At 37.6% G+C, this 16,123-nt stretch overlaps 1 protein-coding gene across 4 annotated transcripts in view; it reads left to right on the top strand.

Moving 5' to 3' along the window:
- Positions 1 to 16,123, top strand: part of LOC137854797 (apoptotic chromatin condensation inducer in the nucleus-like) — a 93,676-nt gene that overhangs the window by 66,462 nt on the left and 11,091 nt on the right. The window lies entirely within an intron of this gene.

Here is a 16,123-nt window from a genome sequence, read left to right as displayed (position 1 = left end):
GAAGCCACAACATGTTGGTGCAACTGGAGTGTAATTGGACCACCAGAAATGACATGCTCATCATTGGTAACAAAAGATTTCTTAGTCAAAATGAGAATCTTTCACCTCCTATTACACCGAGTTTAGCAACCACAAAGTCAGACTGCAGTCACATAAATGTGTCTAATGCAGGATGCTTCACACAAAATATAAACTGCAGTTATATAGAGATGCAGAAAGTGTTGGAAGGGCAGTGGTGGCTTCTCATGCACCTCAGATGTCTCAGGGATTTTCTTTCATGACTCAGCTGGTTCAATGATAAGAAGCCTGGGAAAAACAAACAAACAAATATGCAAAATAAAACCCCACACCTTTGGTTTGAAATAGAATAAAATACACAAACCACCTAAGGAAAGACACAAAATCAGTGCTAAGACAGGTGAAAAACCTTTGGAATAGATACAGAGAATTAAAAAAAAAAAAAAAAAAAAAAAAAGTTTACAAATGTCAAGCATTTATCACGAAGAGCTGTATTTTTTTTCCTAATAAAATGGACAAGAGAAAACAATCTAATTTTCCTTGCATGTCATTGAGAAGGGCAGCCTGCAGTACACCAGCATGCTCTAGAAAACAGGTAAAAGCTAAGACTGGAATAGCACCAATGTCAGAGGTTAGACTAGAAAACAGTTGGAGTCTGATTTTCCACAGACCAACTGTACAAATTTTACAGGAGGGCAAAATGAGTTTCAGCCTAGTAGAATGGTCTCAACCAAAGCCAAAAGAATGAGATTAATACTTTGTCTTTCTCATCTCATTTTCTTCTGGAGACCTCAAAAGATCTTTGAAAGGAGTTAGAAGGTCTCTGCACGGGAGAGCACCTACCTATACCTATAGCACCTACCTCCCTTGTCCCGTGCAACCATATTTGAGTTACCATAGTGAAGAAATGTGTTTGCAAACAAGCTATGACTCGTGCAGTAAAATGTCATTTTAGCTCTTCAGGAACATTCTACCATTGCTCTTCATGGTTCTCTTAGTTCTGCCAGCTAGCCTGCTCCTAAATTCGAGGTAGCCAGGCCTCCTATTAGAAGTGCCTGAGTTTCCTGTACAATCTGTAGTGAGAATAGTTGCATTTGAATGCCTCTAGAGGGAGAGCCTGTCTGTGTGACTTATGTACTGTCAGGAAAAGTAACACCTTAACCTAGGAAATCTGCTTTTCTAAGGCCAGAACATTTAGACAGGGTTTATTTAGGTGAACTGGATCAGATCTCCAACTTTTAGTCCTAGAGTATGATGCAGTTTACGAGTTCATCAGAAGCTATACTTTGCAACTCTCTTCATATATTTTGTCAGAGTTGTATTACTCGTTCACAGTAAGAACACTTAAATATTCGAAAACCTGAGTGGACTTAATTAGGGAATGCTTCAAACACTCTGGTGATTTTTTTTTTTTTTTTAATTTTTTTTTTTTAGTGTTTAAACAGTGAAATATCATGGATAAATATGATTACTATTATGCTTTCTTGGATTAATTAAAGGGGATTTCCACAGTATTTCTTTATTTTGTTTCAGGTAGCAAGTCTTGGTTCCCTGAAAATAGCCTTCTTCCTTAACTTATCTAAGGCAACCTATAACGCATCTGAATGCACAGATAGATTGTTTTAAAATTATTTTATTCCACTAAACTTAGATTTTATTATGTGTATACCATACCAAGTAGATAAATGTTTTTAAGAAACTGCTTTTGCAGTTATGTCTTTTTATTATTATTATTTATTTTTATTGTTTTCCTCCCAGATTTATATTCCACATACCAATATTTATTAACGGAGAGAGAAAAATGCAAAGATGCAATGATCATGCCCTTTCTTTAGTGTTCATTTTGGAGCTGTATCTAGGCTATAATGAACAGCCTTGTTTCAAGCCTTGAACTTATGAACTGATGATTTTATGAAATCCGGCTCTTACTGTTACTGCAATATAATCTTCATTCACTTCATCACCCTTTTCATTTTTTTTTTTTAATATTTTTTTTTTCCTGCATAGTCAGATTTTGCTTTCTTTTTCTTCAGGGACACATGGATATCCATGCCCACTTCCATCCACCCTAAGTTGTGGCTGACACCAGCGATCAGATAGGCAGTTCCCCAAACCCACAAGCTCACACCAACATCAGTGGCTGAATGTTCTTCCGTGCAGTGGAGGCATGATCTAGTCTCAGAATGTGTTTGGCCTTCTCATCTGCTTCCTGAGAGTTTAATATAAATTTGTCTTTTGGGCTTTTCCTTTTCTTTCCATGTTCAAGAGTGAACTGGGCAGCCATTTGCAGTTGTTGTTGTTGTTATTGTTGTTTGTTTGTGTCTAAATCCAGAAAAAAATATAAGCTGCTATTAATTTAGCATGGGTTTCTTCATGAAATTAATCCATTTCTGTCAGCTATTTCTTTTAGTTTGGAAGCAATATATTGCCAACACTATTTCCTGAAAAAAAAAAAAAAAAAGTATGGTACAAAAAACATAGCAGGGAAATTTCCGGCAGCCAAACATATTAATTCATTTAGGTCCACTATAGAACTTCGAGTAATTAAATCTGTTCCCAGTTTTGTAATATTGCTGGAGGAAGCAGTCTAGAAACCTTCACCTGGGCGGTCAGGCAAGGAGGAGAGAGGTTGTAGACATCACCAGATGGCGCTGGTAGATACGGCGTGCAAGAATTGCACAGACTGAATGCTGATCTGCTCTCACTCGCCTACAAACCAAAGCTGTTGTTTGAAAAGTTGTCAGGAGAAGCATCAGTTTCCTCCCTGCTGTAATTTCCCCTCTGAAGAGCTCCTCAGAGAGGCATTGCATTCTAAGCAGTTGGGTTTGGGTAGACGTTTCAGGGAGCATGATTTGCCTAGGTGCTCAGCGGAGAGGCCTGTGCTAGGAAACCTGTTGTCCTCTGTGCCAGCAAGAACACCCAATGTGTCAAGAGTGTGGCAAACCTTGGGTTCTGAGCCTTGGATCTGTCTGCTTTAACCTTCTTTGTCCACTTACCGAAGAATTAAATATAAATGGTTAAAAATATTGGCTTTTTGTGGCTGAATAAATTGACATCATCTTTATGGCTGGACTGTATTGCATGGTATAAATACATGGTACTATGTGTTGGTGTTTTCCAGTCACTGGTATCCCCAAATGACTTGCAACCTGCTAAATGTAGTGTGAGACTTCTGCTTCTGTGCACTGAAATTGCTCAATTTCAGAGTTAAAAATAAAAAGTAATAAAATATAGTAATTGAAAAGAGCCCAACACTGTTGTGCATACTCTTTGGATCCAAAAGGTGTGAATACTGTTTATTCCATTTAAGCAATTTGGAAATGTAGCGACTATCATTAGAGTTGGGATGACTTTCCCCCCTCCTTCATATGAATACATGAGGGCATTTTTCATGTTTGCCCGTCAATTAAAAATATAGGTTTTTGATGATATTTTTGTTTAGAAAAAAAAAAGGGAAAAGGTTATACCAAAATTTGGAAAAATACTTTTTAATATTCTGATTGTTAAAATGGAAAACATTTATCTATTTTTGACTTTTGGTAGCAAATTTTACTTTATTATTTATTTATTTATATTATTTGGTTATCTGTATCAGTTACCTTATAACAGAATCCTGCTAAGACATTAAAATGAACATATCTCCCTTCTTTCTTTTCCCATTCCTCAACAGTTTGTGGGTTCTTTTCTGATCACAATTGGTTGGGGGATCTGACTTGTGTTTCAGTATTAGTGCACTGAGAAAAAGTGCTATCTTCTATATCATTAAAATCACTCCCTGCATCCTCTAGGGTTATTTATATGTCTCTGATTCTTACATGACCCAGCTTGATCCTGTTTAGCTTGTAAAATTTGAGAGGATCACAGCTCAAAGGGCTGTGGTAGGTGGACTGTCTAATTTTAATTCCTTGATGACCTCAGAGATGATCCTGTGTATACAGATACACACATACTCATCTGGGGCTGCATCCGGTAAGGTGCAGAGCAACGTGGCTCTGCTCCAGCAAAGCACTTAACCAACCACTTAGCATAGAACCCCTGGGCTCAAGCCAAGAAGGAGGTACTGTGACATGACTTGCATTGTGAATTGCATTTAGATTTATGGCTAGAGTTGGTCTGAAAATCAGGAGAGGTAATCCAAATATAGTGTTTATTTTGCATTGAAAGGAGGTATTCATAAAGGTTAACTTAGTCTAATAGAGTCACTCACAAAGGCCCTCTGGGGAAGTCCATCTTGCTCCTCTCACTATAGAGGATGTCTAGAGAGACTAATCTTGTGACGATAAAGTGAGCCTTTGTGAATACTCTTCAAAACGTCATGTACATAATATTCGTTGACCTGATACAGCTCTTTGACTTTGGGTAAAGTTTCTGAAATGCTCTAAAACATTCCAACATTTTGGAAAGTGTTACCTCTTTGCTTAATCCTCAGGTGGCTGGTGTAATATCTAATATCTGGAACTGTGTTTAGAGCTGAACCTTGCTTTCAATGCTGGTGTTAAACACAGCTTTATCCTTGCAAGTTTTCAATTGTTCCTCCAGTTTACTGACTGATGTGGATCACTGACACATCTGTGTATCATATGATGTTGATTTTTTCAGTGACAGCTTCTGCAAAAGTGATGTACTTCTCTAAGTTGTTAAAGTTGCTTTATGGTTTTCAGCTCCTCTCCTTCACCTAAGCCAGATACAGGGACAAAGTTGTGTTAAACAAGTGAAGACTAAGATATTAACATGGACAGTGAGTGTACAGTGAATGTGCAATCTGCATGATATTATAGGTTAAAAATGATAATACATGTCTCTAGGATATTTTGTAGTATAAATACATGAAAGTGTGTTAGAGCTTGTCTTTTTAGGTTGCCTTTGCATTCACCATTTTAAGACTTTTTTGAGGGAGGCCTTCAAAATTTGTCTAATTCTGTTTTGAATGCAGAATTAAACTTGAGGTAAATCTTTTGGACACTGGCAGTCATAATCTTCTGCCATGAAGAGCAGAAAAGGAGAGGCCAAGGTACAAAATCTCAGTAGATGCTGCTGAAGATGATTGGTAGAAACTTGCTCCCTCATAGTTTAGATGCGTTACATTAATGTGTTGTGGTAAATGAAGGATTTCAAAGAAAGAGGACAAGCCTAAGAGAGATTATAGTAGCTCCCAGTTCTGTGCATAGATTCTGGTTACCTGTGTTTGTGGCTGGATCTGTTCTCTTGACAGCTTTCCAGTGCTCTATCTTTCCAGTTCCTTCAGCATTTAATGTGTATCCCTTCTTTCAGCTAATAACCCTGGCATCAGGGCATTGTTGCAAATAAATACTAATTTTATTTGGCAAACCTTACCCTTTGGAATGTGAGGACTATTTAATAGTCTTTGTCCTACCTGATTTACTCTGATGTAAGATAGCAGCTTTAAATATTTTTCCTTCTGCCTGAGCCTAATTCTAAGCAAGGGGAAAAAAGGCAGGTGATCAAAGCAATGATTTTCTTTTTCTTGGTGAAATATTAAACTACTGCCTTTGTCTGTTGAAATAAGAAAAAATACATCTCACACTTATTTTGGTTTTGATCTTATAACCAATACACAATTTGTAAGAAGTCAAATGATACACAAGCAACAAAAACAATCACTAACAGCAAACTGATTTCTTATCTGTATATTTTCTCTCCAATGCCTGACAAATGCATCTAATTTTCTATCATGCCCAGTTCATTATTGCTTCTATGGAGGCAAAGGAAAGACTAGGGAAGGATCTGTGCCATTTGGACAGCACAGCTGTGGAAGTTACTCAGTACCTGAGGGAATGTTTTGATGGACCGCCATAGAAAGGGAACTGTTTCCTAGGGGGAAAGAGTCCATCAGTATCAAGTTCATGTCCTCCAATACACCTGCTGATTCACACACACACACACACACTAATAATAATAATAATAATAATAATAATAATAATAATAATAATAATAATAATAATAATAATAATAATAATAATAAACAACTATGTACATATATACCTATGTGTTTATGTACACATTCACATATATTGTGGGAAGGAAGATCCTTGAAATGCATTTTGTGGCTGAGCAATTCACATAGTAGTGTTGACAATAGATGGAGAAGGATGTGGCCTGTTTTGGAGCTCATATCTTTCATCATCTTCTGAAGTACACCATCAGTACAGAATATGAGACTCCTGTTTTATTTTGTTTCTGTTTAAAAGAGGTAAAATTAAAAAAAAAAAAAAAGAAAAAAAAATTTAAAAGCACACGAAGACACATGCTAAGGCTGTAAAGGCTCCAAGATGGAATAACTCCTGAAAGATGCTAGGTCTATTGGAAATTAAAAATACAGATCTGCTTCCTAGAAACAAGCTTCCTCTCCCAGGGATGCAGCAAACATATTGTTTGCTCCCTTCCTCTTTGTACACTAGGCTGACCTTCGCATCAAATAAGTCAACCTAGCATGAGACCAACATATGGAACGTTTGGGTCTTCCTCTGTACAAAATGTAAATGTAATTTTTAGGCAATATGGGACCCTCCGTGGGACAGACCTTCCTTCTCTTGAAGTTTCAAGACTCTCCTTGACTTCTGTGGAAAGGGGACTGGGCATTGAGCTTGCCTCTAGAAAAACAAACAATAAAACAACAAGTTATATAGATCCTTGAAAGTCCATAATATAGTAATTACTCATGCAAATGCAATATTGAGACTGTTTAAAATGCATATTAGTTGGAAAATGCATAACAATGTTTTGTATTTTCTTTACAAATAGAGCTTCTGTATGTGCAAAGTACTGGATGATGTGGCATTGACACTGCAGTGAACAGCGATACCTTTAGAAGAAGAATAGAGGGTATGGAAGGGCTGAGAAAAAGCACTTGATTATAAAATAAAGCACCAAATCCTTTATTTGAGAGAGGATCCCAGTATAGTATTATGTGATATTCAGCTTTCAGTGTCAATCTCTTAGAATTTCCACGACATCATGAACATCTTGGGACAGAGTTTGCTATGCATTTTTATGGAAGGAAAAATACAAAGTTTTTGTATGCTTAGGAAAAAATGAGTTTTCTAACTTCTGCAGTACTGCATCAAACCTAAAGTACTCAAGATTTGTTCCAAAGGCTTTGATTCTGCATTCACCTATGCTCATGGACATACACAGATTGTAGTTAATGCCTACTCCTCCAAAAAGTACATGAGAATATGGATCTTCTCTTGTAAAACAAGACTAAAAACAGTCTGGAAAATGTTATATAAAACCACAAAAAGTTATTAAGGAAGAAATACCCAAGCCTAGAACCAGCTACACTTTGGTGGGTGGAGAACTAAAACTGTGTTTGTGCTTCTCCATGGTATATTCTGAAGGAAGAGGTTTGTCCTTCCCCTTGTAAAGTCATACCTCACCATTCTTATATATTAGCCTTATGTGAACTATAATAGTCAGGTAATTATTAGAAATATCTTCCTCTTACTAGAAGCTGTAAAATAGACAGTGCAAAAATGTACTAACAACTGTAGCTGCTAAGTAAAAAATATCCTCTTTTTTAAGCATTCCAAAATACTATTCATGCAAAGGTTATTGGGCAAAACCAAACTTAAGGCAAAACAGATTAATTTCCATGTTTATATAGCACTTTATGTGCTCCCTACAAATCAGGCTGTGTAATGATGGGACTGACCTCTAAGTGTGGGAGTGCAAATAGGCATAACGGATCACCTTATTTCTGTGAGAGAAAAACCTTCTCCTGGAAACAGACAAGTCAAGCAGTGTGCATTTTAATTAAAATCACATCCTGGGCATTTAAGTTTTCAAAAATTATTAGTATGACAGAGGTTACATTTTCTTGTGACTACTATTATTATTGTCAGATTGCCTGTTTCAAGTGGGGGGCTGAAGGTTACATATGGGATAGGGGAATGTAAAGTTAGTTGGAAAGGGTTAGTACACAGGGCCGTAGCCTTGGAATGCTCTTTGTTGGCTAGCGGTCTCTTGCTGTCTTGTCTACAGCTGTGCAAAAGACCCCTTAGGACATTATGTATAGCCCTCAGCAGTGAGTGTAGTGCTATAAACTGCAGGTGACTCCGGTCAAATCCAATTTCTCTTCCTGAATGGAGCACATACTATCACTGGTGCATATTCCTTGCCAAGATAAACAGGGATAACAATTTTACAGATTATTATAGAGATTTTCTTTCAAATTTATGCTTGGAATTGTTGTATCATTTAAATAATTTTGCATTGTTTGCATTCCTACGCTTGTAATTGAACCTAATGGAGGCTGATGGAATAAGATGACATGTGGGTGCATAAAAGTAGTCTTACAGATGAAAAGATGAGCAGTTTAGCTTAGTAAATAACCACACTTATCTTTCATGTAGCAATTCTAGGACACACAAAGAGGCTTTCTAGGAAAGTCCTAATTTCTTTTACTACTCACGCTGACATTTCTATGATTCATGAATATGCATTTTACAAACAAAGCTGTGCCGCAAAGGCATGAAATGACCTACCCAAAGCTGTACTAAAACTTGTGGTGCAGTCAGCAGTTGACTCATATTACTAAATCTGTTTCATTCTATTGTATTATTATTTGGCACTTAACTAATATTCATTCCTTGAAAAGTCTTTCCTTTTGGAAATAAGTTTTGTTTCAGATCTGCAGAGAAGAACCCATTTAAAAACAGACAAGGAAAAAAAGGATTCCTTTAGGGAAAAGTATAAAAAAGGCAAAAGAAAAACAAATTATTTCATAGTTTAAAATTCCACTTTGAAGTGCATTTTGGTGATTATCAGATAAAACCTTAAGAACAGAATTAGAATGACAATATATATATGCTTGAAGCAGCTCTCTTTTTAATGGATCTTTTGGAACTTGCCTAAGTTGCCATAAGAAGCCTGTTTTTATCATGCCATACTGTAAATATTTTAGAACTGAAATTCGCTTTTAATAAAATTAACTACAAGTTCAAAATATTTAATGGATTCCATGGCAGTAAAATTAAGAAGAATGTCATTTTGTCTCTTTAATGTGCCCCCAAACATTCTTGCAATGAATTAGAACGTTGGTTGTTATTTTTCAGCTCAGGACTTGGCAGGTGTGTAACGCGACTCCTGATAGCAGGACAGCAGATTACATTCTCCTGTAAAACCATTTCTAAGGGACTTGGCACAAAAACTGTTATTGCATGTCTGCAGGTGTTTAGTAATTGGATTAATGCAGAGCAGAAGGAATGTCTGACACCCCAGCACTGAGAAACACCGAGGAAAGACACATTCATTTCTGAGAGTAACCTGGAATGTATGATGACAGCCTGTTCACACACATAGAGCCAGATCTAAGCCTGAAAGTTTAAAATTAACTGCTGTGAGCAATCACCTTCCAGAGAAAAGTTTATCCAAACCTAAATACAATAACAGGAGTTCTGTAAGAAAGGGGGTAGGGAGCTTTGGACTAAGTTTTGATCCTGTTCCAAAAGCAACTTGCATAACCTTAGCAAAAGTCTTTATATTATGCATATCATGGATCCCTAAAATCCTAGGTGTCTAATAAAAATGTCCTTGATAAACATATAGACCCCTGAAATTCTGTAAAGGTATAGAGATTATAATATAAACCCAAATCAAGGGCTTTGAAGGTAAATTATGTTCTTTTAAACATCTTGATCATGAATTAGAAAGGCTTTTGTAATGGCCAGAGACCAAAAACATAAATCTTGCTATATCGATGAAAATATTAAATTAAGAAGTCCATCCACTTCAACTGTTAAACTCTAGACACAAATTTCTAAAAGGGTCTCAGCTTAGACCCTGTCAGTGCTCAGAAAAACATTTGCATGTGGTCTTTGAGTTCACATGTGCAGCTGACAGGTTGTCCTTGAGAATTCACTTGAGCATGGGTACTAGTTTAGAAGGCATCTTTTACACATATGGCTTATAGATTAACTTTAACAGTGGAGGGATTTAGGGATAAAAACAATTCTGTTTTCCTGTGCTGAGAAAGCAGGAGTCTTGAGAAACAGTTCTGCTGGTCATGCTCCTGGGAGGACAGGAGTGATGTGGGTCTAATCAAGGCATGTTAGGAAGTATTATCTTTTTTACCTCTCAGAGTATTATTCTATAGGTCTATACTGTGAGGAAAAAAAAAAAGAAAAAAGTATCAAGATGACTGAGCAATGTGCTTTTTGGCTGTCTACCTCCCTTAGAAGCACTACCAGCTATATATAGTTAAGAGAGACCAATAGAACCAGACTTTTGGCTTATTATAGAAGAGACTCCAAGTTTGGGTGATGCTTCACCCTTATTAGGGTTTAACCCAGTGCTTTTTCCAGACTCTGGAGATGTCTCAGGTGAGGATCTAAGCCCTTTTGACTTATTCCCCATCTCTTTGGCCTCCTCAAAGGTGATGAGGGTGCACAACCCCATGTCATTTTCTTACTGTGGTTGGTTAGAATGACAATTTATGGAAGTGAGCAATGGGTTAATATCAAGATGAAGCAAAATTTACAGCTCTTTATATTCCCAATATGAATTTTCTAACAAATGGGAATCCTAAGGGAGGAGAACTATTCTTAACATTAAAATAGACATGTTACATTTTCATTACACCATATTGCCTATGGAAAATAAATGTTTTCCCTAGGTAATTTAATCAAAATACCCTTGCTTTTTGGGAATAACACTTAGTTATTTTACCAGCATTTTAAAAGCTTCATTCTATGTAATAAATGATTTTTCACTGGAGATCAGGATTCTAATTCTCTAAATGACCACGGGGCAAATGACAGCTTCATGGAGGTCATTGAGACCTATGCGCTAACTTCCAGATGCAACAGTCATAGTCACTCCCACTTCTGTTGAAGGTGTCAGGCACGTGCCCTTATAACTTTGTCTTCTACGGGCATACAATTTCTCCTGGCTTGATTTATCAGAAGGCTTATTGTTGAGGACATGAGCAATAGAGGATTGACTGCCTACGTAATACAGTTCATATTGCTCAGATGAATTCATGTGCACATATCTACTGTTTTAAAAGTTTCTTAGAATGAAAAATTCAGCTATGGAAGGCCAGGGAAAGCCATATCATCATTCCTTTCAGTAGCTCTGAGTAAGATAGCTCTGCCTTAGTTTAGATCCTTTCTGTGCAGCTAGGAGGGTCCATTTCATCATGTGGCATGGGGAATGCTTCATTTGAAATTTTCCCCAGCTTTCAGTTGTTTGACATTGGAGCTTTAACGTTCTTTGCTTGTCAGCTTTTATGTGTTTGCTTTTTTTTTTGTTTGTTTGTTTGTTTTAAAACTTTGTGGTGAATCTACAGGTTTGGAATATTGCATTCCTGTGGCACAGAACTGCTGTGCAATATGACAATGTTGACTATAGAGGCTGATTGCAGGCTGTCCTAACAGGTAGTTGAATATTGTTTGAATGGCACAGGGAATAATAAAGGCAAACCAGATCCACATCTAATCACCCCCTTCCCCATAAAGGTGATGGTGTTTCCATCTAAGCTTTTCCAGCTTTCCTTTTCAAAACTGAATTAGTCCCTAAAAAAAAAAACAAAAACAAACAAACAAACAAACAAAACACTTTCAAACAATTCCTGAGAAAGACTATGAAGGCCAACATTCTCTACAGGTGAAGGAATGGCTGTGTGCTAACAAAGCATCCCGACAGTGGGAGCTTAAATGACATAAACTGCTAGGTTTGCAGATGTTTCCATGTTTGCATACTAACTGTGAATTTACTCACAGCTTATTGCTGAACACTGTAAAATGGATAAGCTGGACCTTTGGTTGAACCCAATACACACTGTCATGTCCTTATACAGGTCTGAAAGCTAGACAGCCCTGACAAAATCAGTTGCCTCAGCTCCCTTTATTGTCAGCAGAGAGAGAAAGGGTGATTTATGCTACTTCGCTTGGACATCTGGCTTGGGAAAGCTAAGTTGTCTTCTAGAGGTACCGGTTTTTCTCCAGTGAATAGAAAGAGACTTTACGTACATGTAAGTTTAAGTCTGTCTTAGACTGGACCCGTACTTTCAGACTGTTGCACTAACTGATCTGAATCCCATTCCAGCACACAACATAAAGAAGGTTTCCTTTTATATTAGAATGAAACAATACTGTCTCCTCTGGGTGAAATGAAATTATAACACAGAAATTTTATACTACTGAAACAACTCCTCTTGGCACAGTTATATCAGGCAAGGTTCACATCTCGTCATACAGCTCTGCAGGAAAATTATGCAGCATTGTGAGCAGATCCTGATACTTCTAGTCTCTGTGAGAAGAAGCATTCTGTGGTCATTTCAAGGACCAGCTTATAGGAGAAAAGCAAGCTTCAGTATAACAGGGCTGATTCACCTACATGTGCTCTGTGTGTATACTGAAAAGAACTGCCGACAATAATACTCATGAAAAACAGCATTCACCACCTTTACTGATGAATATTAGTAGCAAAATAGATTTCCCTCACTAGAAAAGACTAGCAACAGAATCACAGAACCACAAAATCATCTAGGTTGGAATAGACCTCCAAGATCACCGAGTCCAACCTCTGACCTAACACTAACAAGTCCTCCACTAAACCATATCACTAAACACAGCAGACAGTTTTAGTCATTGTCCACCATTGTCTATACCTAGATTTTTGTTTGCTTTTTTGTTTCACATTGGGCTCAGAGAGGATGAATGAAAATTGTGAAGCTTTAAAAAGCAATTATTTTTTTTTCCACAAGTAGAGGAAGAAATGCATACCTCATCCCAAGAATAGATGTCATTATTATACTTCAGTTGCATACATGCTTTTTAGAAGAAATATGGGTGAAATGGATTGTCTGATTGTAGTATTAAGCTGCTGTCTGTATTTTTAAAGAAGCATTAACTGTGCTTAGGAATACATCTTTATATATATATTATATATATATATATTTAAGATTGAAATTCCTAATATGTTATTGTTTGTTTTAGTTTCTTTCCTTTATTTTTGTATTTTAAAAAATGCAGAAAATCAAGAGTCATGCCAACCAGAGGTAGAGATATGTTCAGACCTGTAACCTTACAGGTTCAGGAAAACTTCAAAGTTGAAACTGGTAGGATCTGGTTACAATTCATCACAGAGGATAAATTTATGCCTGTAAGCCATAACCTTTGGTCAGTCTCCTCTGTTTCTTCCTACTGGCTGAGAAATATACTTGTGCTATTCATCTGTCATGCAGTCACCCTGAATAAAATTCTCTCTTTGATTTTTTTTTCTTTACTTTCTTTTCTTTATTTTATTTTTCCTTTGTTTACTGGCAACTTATATCTTCAGAAAAGATGGGAGCTATCCAAATTTTCTGCTGATCTACAGAAGACAAATCAAACATTTTTATTTTTGTTTATGACATCTGCTGTGCTGATGCAAATGATGGTGATTGCCGAGTCTGCTGTAATAACTGAAAAGCAGAATATTTCTTAATCACATAGCAATACAATCCAGAGAGCAAATATTCTGTTACTGATAACACTATGTACAGTTAGGATACAGAACTCCGGGGCTACATTTATACCAGTAAATACAATGGACCAGGGTTCTCCTCTGGCTCTGTGGCCTGTTGATGTGAGTGAACTCGCGGTCAGTCAGCTAAACTGTTTTACTCTCTGAAAACATGTGGCTGACTCCAAACAGGCAGTTATTTTTAGGACTAGCTAAGACCTGAAAACTGTGGCATTATCTAGAAGGGTATTACTTTGTATCAAAATTATTCCAAGAGGTGTGCTAATAATTTAACATCTGACCCCATTTAATGCACTAATATGGAAGTAGTCAAAGATGCCAGGTGTTATACAGAGCCAGAAACCACTGCTATGCTACTCAGTTCTTGATATAAGCACCAATTTCAAGAAGACTGCTAAATAAATACAAGGTTCTGCAAAGATTTACATCGTTTTACATGCTGGAGAGGAGCTCTGCCGAAAACGACCTGGGGGTCCTGGTGGACGACAGGTTGGCCATGAGCCAGCAGTGTGACCTGGTAGCCAAGAAGGCCAATGGGATCCTGGTGTGCATTAAAAGTGGTGTGGCCTTCAGGTCAAGGGAGGTGATCCTCCCCCTTTACTCTGCCCTGGTCAGGCCTCACCTGTAGTACTGTGTCCAGTTTTGGGCTCCCCAGTACAAAAAAGACTCTCCTGGAATCCTCAGTGGAGGGCCACAAAGATGATATGGGGCCTGTAGCATCTTCCCTGTGAGGAAAGGCTGAGAGTCCTGGGTCTGTTCAGCTTGGAGAAGAGAAGACTGAGAGGGGATCTTATCAATCTTTACAAATATCTTAAGTGTGGGAGACAGAGGGATTTGGCCAACCTCTTTTCAGTGGTTAGTGGGGACAGGACAAGGGGCAATGGACAAAAAATGGATCACAGGAAGTTCTGCACCAACATGCGAAAGAAATTCTTCACAGTGAGGGTGACAGAGCACTGGAACAAGCTGGCCAGGGAGGTTATGGATTCTCCTTCTCTGGAGAAGACATTCAAGACCCATCTGTATGCCTATCTGTGCAACCTGCTCTAGGGAACCTGCTTTGGCAGGGAGGGGGCTGGACCCAATGATGTCTTGAAGTTCCTTCCAACCCCTACAATTCTGTGATTCTGTGATTTTCCTTTTGTACTGAAAAATAGGTTAAAAAGAGAGTATATTTATTTGAAAATTTGGGAACAGATGTATGGTCTTGCTGCTACTCTTAAAGTCTGGGAAGAGGAATTTACTTTCTGTCATTTAAAAATGTTGCTTTTATCAAGGAAGAGCAGTGGGTGAACAATATATTTGCCATGAAAATCCAGCTTCACAAAACCCAAACAATACAAAGCATTCTCTTCTCATGAAATTATGAAAGTCTCAAATTTCAAGCAGGATGAATAATAGTTTCCCACCCAAGCATGTATTTTGGATAACTCCTGGAAACCTGATACATGAGAACTTTTCTTTATGGGAGATGTTCTGATTTCTGTACCAGTCTACACCTGTATTCTTTTGAATGGGCTACACTAAAATGCATGGCAGTTCATAGCTGTAACCATACAGCTTTTCAGATGTGTTTTGTATGCCTCCATTGCAGAGTGTACTTGGATATTACATCTACCTTCTGCTTTTAACATGTAATTGCTGTACTGAATTCTGGTAGTGTGTTCAGTGCAGGTCAGCTGCTTTCATGATGAAGGAACCAAAGCCCATGTTCCTATTTCACTTGATTGAACAAGCTTTGGATCCCATCTTCATCCAGCTGGATGAAGCTTTTTTCTGTGCACAAGTGGATTACTGTGGAAAGACACTGAAGAACAAACATCTCAGTTTTTTTAAAGATATGAATACCTTAGGTGGCTTTGTGACAAGGCACCTCCAGATTCTGCTTATGAACGAATGCAGCCATAGGAAGGACTCAGTAACTTGACTACACATTGTCTTATTTAAAAAACAAAAACATATTGCTCGCTAAGCTAATCGAACCTCAGAGATATTAGTCCTGATTACTTGCATTGGTTCTACTACAAAGACAACCTCTTCAGATTTGATTTCAGGAAGCCATTCTTGACTTTGATATTAAAAAAGAGATGGGTGCTGGGATTCTGAAGTTCTTTTAGTAAAGCACAGAATGTTGCTACCAAAATTACTGGCTAATGTTTCCCTTGCTTGGAAGGATCTTACTGCTAATTGACAATACTTATCCAAGGTGGCATTAAAACTTCCCTGCATTCTTAGATGTGTGGTGTGCCATCCTAGAAGAAGGTAACCTGATGTTAAAAATACAGCTATCCTGGCAAGCAGCGTTTAAAGAAAAGCAAGGCACAGCTTGTGTCAAATAAGACTCTCTCACATTTCTGCATAATACAGGCTGCAGCCCAAGATGAAGCCACTAGAAAACCTCAGCAAAGGCAAGATACACAAGATTGTTTAGCCAATGATAACAGAAAAAGTTTAACACTAGATCAACACAAGTATAATTAGCTGTTTCAAGAGGAGACATTATTCTTCATTTCCTGCCCTCAGCTTGTTGTTCTGAACTGTTAAACAATAGCTGTGTTTCATGCAAGAAAGGTTGTATTTCAGAGGCTGGTGAAATAGTTCCCCAGTGGGACGAGAT

The sequence above is a fragment of the Anas acuta genome, chromosome 3 (assembly GCF_963932015.1).
Source record: "Anas acuta chromosome 3, bAnaAcu1.1, whole genome shotgun sequence".
NCBI lineage: Eukaryota > Metazoa > Chordata > Aves > Anseriformes > Anatidae > Anas > Anas acuta.
The sequence above is the reverse complement of the archived record's forward strand: the minus strand, read 5'-3'. Positions and strand labels throughout refer to the sequence as shown.